Source organism: Dipodomys spectabilis, unplaced genomic scaffold, assembly GCF_019054845.1.
Source record: "Dipodomys spectabilis isolate Male_0828 unplaced genomic scaffold, ASM1905484v1 ptg000411l, whole genome shotgun sequence".
In the NCBI taxonomy this organism is placed as follows: Eukaryota; Metazoa; Chordata; class Mammalia; order Rodentia; family Heteromyidae; genus Dipodomys; species Dipodomys spectabilis.
The window spans coordinates 1,236,761-1,242,560 of record NW_024871088.1 but is presented as its reverse complement, the minus strand read 5'-3'; the positions used below and the strand labels follow the sequence as shown (position 1 = coordinate 1,242,560).

Sequence of the window (5,800 nt, the reverse complement as noted above, 5' to 3'; positions counted from 1 at the left end):
CATGCCTGAATCAGAAACTTGGGGAGTAGCTTTATCAGATAGTCTACTGCCGCCAGGTACTGTTCGAGAACCCAAGATGTATGAAGAGTCCATGTTCAAGGCGGCATTGGAAGAGGTGAGTGGCTTAGATCCAACAGAACATCTTCACAGAACCCAGACAGTGGCTCTCCAGCCGGTATGGACCATAGGGAACAGTCCTCACAGTGTTGCTAATGGCTCAGCTGAAGGGTGTGTCATTAAAGGAGTTGCTTACAGACTGTAACTTGCTTTAAATAGTGGTAGAGGCAGGACCCAGTCCTCAGAGAGGTCAGGAAGAAAGTCATCCCAGGATGTACCCAAGGGGAATGCCTTCCCCAGGTCACAGAGCTAAACTCAAACTCCAATGGCTATTGTTTTCTTTTATGATGTTAAGGCAGATCTGCCAACACTATGTAATTACCTCTGTATGAATGGACTTCCCGCTGATTCGAGCAGCAAAACTCACATGTTCGGTTCAGGTTAAATCTAGTGATCACACCCTGCTGGGAAGAGGTTAAAGGTGGTCAATGGGCATCTGAGACCAGAGGCCTCTTGAGTGCCCCTGCCTCCATCCCACTCAGATTTTGTGGTTCTGAGCAATAACTAGAATGACTAGAACGGATCAGCGGGTTCCCAGGGCTTCCCTTTTGAATCTGCAAACTCAAGTTCAACAAAATAGCTTATTTTATTGAATGATATAGTAAATAACCTTGAGGATGGTACTACTCATCTATTTAACCTGCCTAATAATCAGGAGAAACTATTGTTATATCTTGGAAGCTTTCACCCTTTGGAGGAGCAGCACAGTTCAGACTTCTAGGCATCAGCAAGGAGAAAGAAACATGGACCTAAACCTATTTGAACTTCGTTTCACACACAATCCTCTTGAATAATTCCAGTAGTTTCTGCCTCTTCCTGCACTGTTAGAGGCGCTGACAATTTTGCAAGTGGGCACAAGTACTTTTCTGGTTGCTCTACTGCCATTTTCCTCATTCCTCTTTCTTCCCTTGGCCACAGTTCCTAAAACTAAATGTCTTTGTACTTTAGTAAAGGCAAAAGCAATGGGAGCTTTAGTGTTCTAGGCGCATGTGGAACAAATTTTGGGAAAAGTCCCATGATGTAATCTTGCCCTGTATGTGAGAATTACAGGGGCTGGTTACAAAATCATTGAGTCTTCCTAAAATAAGCCAGCAGACGGCAGAAACCTACAGCAGCCCGAAGAGTTCTTGCCTAGAAGCTGAGAGCGTGTGCTCATAAAGAGTGGGACACTCTGGCAATGGGTCACTTTAGTAGCTGCTGGTACTACTTCAATGTGAATACCTCAACAAGGGGCTCAAAGTGGAGAGTAGAAAGGAAGAGTCTTCAAATGTAAACTTACATTAGTCATGTGACCCCTGACTGAACCTGGCCCATGCCAACAGCCCTCTCCTGTGATCTCTTTGAATGGTTACTGCTATAATAAAGTGCACACACACACACACACACACACACACACACACACACACACACACATATACATATACATATACATATACATATATAGTATACTTAGCCCTTTGGAACAAAGGCAATTCAATGAAAATTGCTGCTTTTGCAAAATCCTAAATGTTTTGAAGCAGTGTGAGTGAGGCATATAAATAACTTCACTGCTGAAGCACAGAATGAACAACATCCATTCCTATGGATAATGGTTATAGTTAACAGAACCCTGACCCCCACAAATGATCTAGAATCTGTAACTAACACTGAGCATAGGGGAGGTTTGAGAGAATGTACACAGATTTCAATTTCTTTCAAATCGACCTCACAAGATCAAAACACTGATTTGGTGATTCTCTAATTTTTGAACTTGAACTTGCAAGGAACATTTGAGTTTTAATTTGTCTCCGTAGGAAATTCCTTGTGGAAGTGAATTCATATTTGGGACATACTATAGGTTGGACTGTTATTATTAGAGCACCTAACGGCTGTCATGTGATCTTTCTGCAGCACCTCTCATGAATACTTCAGGCAATAGTGGTTAGGAATCACTTAGGATGATAAAGGGTAAAGTTGTGGCTGCAAATATACCATTGATTTAAATAGTTAAGTTCAATGGGTCAAGAGGCACAAGAAAACCTATGAAATGTTATATGTGTGGTCTGGAGTACCTCTTCTCTTCCTAGTTTCCTCTAGGAAGCAGATGTTCCATGGAGATGTGATTAAATATGCAGTTGATTCACATTTCTTTGTCAGGTGGTTAATTTGTCAAAAGTTTTGAGTATGAAGGGATTGGTTTCTTTTTCTTTCAATTTCTACATGGCTCAGCAGAAGGCAGCCGTATTACAGATATGACTTTACATCATACACTCCACATATCCTTCCAATAAGTAGTTTCAGGCCTAGAACAGGGGGCATGTAAGGAATTGACAAGTCAACTTGGCTCCTGCAACAAGCTGTACCCACCAACCAGCCACACTCTATAAAGCTAGTTTTGTTTCTCCATATGTTGACATGTTTGTGGTATATCTCAATTGGTTCAGAACTCACTGCCAGGCATGAGGTGTGCCTTGCTATGAAGGAAGATGCACAGTTTACTCTGGCAAGCAGAAGTACATGCCAAGAAATGAAAAAGTATTCTTGTATTTGGTGCACTCCAATTACTAAACAATTTACAAAGCATTGAAACTGAGATTTTTGAGGAATAAATAGGAAGGGGCGTATACTAATAACCTTTTCTTGTATATGTCTGCTGACTATTTCCCAACAATGGTCATATTCACAGGAGCTATTCAGATCTTCTGAGATGAGACACAATTCAATGCACCATATCCCAGAAGGATGAGACGAGTTCAGCTCTTTCCAGAAGTCCAAAAGAATCTCTAAAACAGCCATTCTAGTGCAAATGTCCCGTGCTGCTCACATTCAGCTAAGTATTTTAACTCACAAAGTAGAACCACAGAGTCTAAATTTGTTCTGTCTCTCTTAACCCTATCTGAAAAACTAGAACACATAGTGTCCGATGGAAACCCTCTCAACTCCCAATGTAAGTAGGCACAATTCTTCTTCTGTAAGATTCGGAAAGAACACAGGATTCAGTTGGTCAAAAGTAGCACAAACCAATTCCAACTAGCACAGTAAACCTTTGTAACATAGGAATATTAAGTTAGGGACAGTGATTGAACCCTTGATACCCAAGACAGGACTGGTGCTGGGATCGACTAAGACACCATCAGGACTTCATTCTTTCCTTCATCACTGTGGGTCTGTTGAATTATTCCTTTTCTCTGAAGACAAGTTTCTTCTACATCTCCTTTTTTTTGCAGTATCAGAGTTCAAATTCAGGGCCTTGCATTTGCTAGATAGATGCTTTATCACTGAGCCACTCATCCAGCACTACTTTTATTTTTAATACTGAATTTTCTATTTTTAATGCTGGAAAGCATGGCCAGTAACTCTCAAATTTAAAGGTGACAATCCATATGTGGAATACTCAGAAACCTCTATTATAAAAGATCCTTTGGACTCTGTGTCTCTAATAGTCACTAAAAGTTAGAAAAACCCTTCTGCAATTGGTCAGGCAGTGCTGGACAATGAGAAGGTTAGGAAGAAATGTTGGAAATACAGTTTCCAGAATGTTCATACAAAGTACAATCTCATGGAGCTCACGATGTAACAGTCAGTGGAGACTTTGGGAAGGTAGGTGTTATCACCATAATGAGCCGATAAAAAGAAATCTGCCTCGTTGCCAACATACCCTCAAGGCAAGTCACATCCTAGGCCATCAAAAAAAGAGACACTAGAAAGGAAGAACATGGCATGGAAAATCAACCTATGAGTAAGGAAATGACCTACTGAAGGTTCACTGGTAAATACATAAAATGTCTTCTCCATGAACTTCTGTGTTTCCTCTCTACCCTCTGTGCTCTCAGTTCTGGAATGGGTATTCGAGTTATGTGGAATCTGGGCCCCTAGTTCTCTAAGAGTTTCATAATTCACATGCATCTCTGGAGCATGGAGTATAAGACTGACATAGCAGCTCAGTAAGCCTCTCTCCCTTTACATTAGTAAAGGGAGAGCAGATTACCTAGTCATCTGAACCCTCCCTTCATTTCCCAATATTGTTCCTGGTTTGCACATTTTAAATTGCTGTCCATTTGTCTGATCTGTTGAGAAAGAAGTTAGCGCTGATCAGTTTGTTACAAACAAGACAGAGACAGAAAGATGAGGAATAAAGTGATTAGAGATACTGATCCCACTCCTATGTATTCAGAGGATTGAACCAAACAGATGTGCAGCTCTATAGTAAGGTAAGGTGGTATGAGAAAATGCTAGAATTTGACAATACAGTTATGTATAAACCAGGTAAAGCTACAAAATACTATATATTAGAACTGTAAGAGAAGCAGAGTCTTAGCACAGACCATTCAGTGATGAAGTAGCAAGAAGAGAGAGACAATCTTGGCAATCTCCACAAAGAATCCATCACGTACCAAACGCTCAGTCTAAGTACGCTTGGGATCTGGATACTGAGCTGCCACTGGACAAGAGGAACCTGAACTTGCTTGCATATTCATCAGGTAGCATTACTGGGAGCCATCTTCAGAAGGGTCATATTATCTGAACTTAATGTGTGGGTTCTCAGAAGCCTCTGTGTTTTTATATCTCTGAGACTCAACAAGCCTCTTCTCTTGTTTCGCTCAGAATGTAGCCTCCCTAAGACACAGTGTGGACCTATGGAAGTCACTGCGACTTTGATACAGTTCATAGAGAAATCTTTGTGATGATAGAAAGCATGTTCTGTGGCTGTGGCTAGTTAATCACCTGATTCCTTGAGCTTGTCCCCAAAGTTGCACCAGTACAGACTGTGTTGATTTGAACTCAAGGCCTCCTGCTTGCTTGGCAAATGCTTTACCTGCCTGAGTCATACCTCCAGCCCTTTTTACACTGGTTATTTGGGGATAGCATCTCATCAGTAGTTCATGCCTATAATCCTAGGTATTCAGGAAGCGGAGATATGACGATTGCAGTTCAAAACCAGCACAGGCAAGGAATTCTGTGAGACTCTTATCCTTGATTAACCACCAAAAAAGCCAGAAGTGGAGCTGTGGCTCAACTGGTATTAGTCTTGAGAACAAAAGCTCAGAGACAGTGCCTAGACCCTGAGTTTAAGCCCCAAGACTAAGACACACACACACAGAGACAGAGAGAGAAGGGATTTCATGTGTATACCTGGACTAGCTTCAAACTGTAATCTTCCTAATCTCAGCCTCTGAAATAGCTAGAATTATAGGCATAAAAATTGGTGTTCAGGTATTCTGCTAGGCTCCTGGGACAGAGCTCAGGGTTGCCCAGCTGTGCTTGTGGTGAAGGCCTAGGCCTTGGGATAGGGATGAGACATACTCCCAATGGAGGCAGGGGAGCCATGGCCAGTACAGTGGTAGCAGTTGGGCTGACCATTGCTGCTGCAGGATTTTCAGGCTGTTACGTTTTACAAGCCATGAAACATATGGAGCCTCAAGTAAAACTAGTTTTCAATGCCTTCACTAGTGGCTACTACAGAGGTGGACTTGAACCCCAAATGACAAAACAGGAAGCAGCATTAAAACTAGGTGGAAGCCCTTCTGCTAATAAAGGAAAGATAAGAGATGCTCATCAACAAATTATGATCTTAAATCACCCAAAGGAGGATCTCCTTACAAAGCAGCCAAAATCAATGAAGCTAAAGATTTACTAGAAGGTCAAGCTAAAAAATGAAGTAAATGTATGATGAATTTTAAGTTCATATAAATTTATGAGTACC

General features: G+C 41.5%; 1 pseudogene; it reads left to right on the top strand.

The window, feature by feature from the left end:
• Positions 1-5,397: 5,397 nt before the first annotated feature.
• Positions 5,398-5,800, top strand: LOC122097074 (annotated as a pseudogene).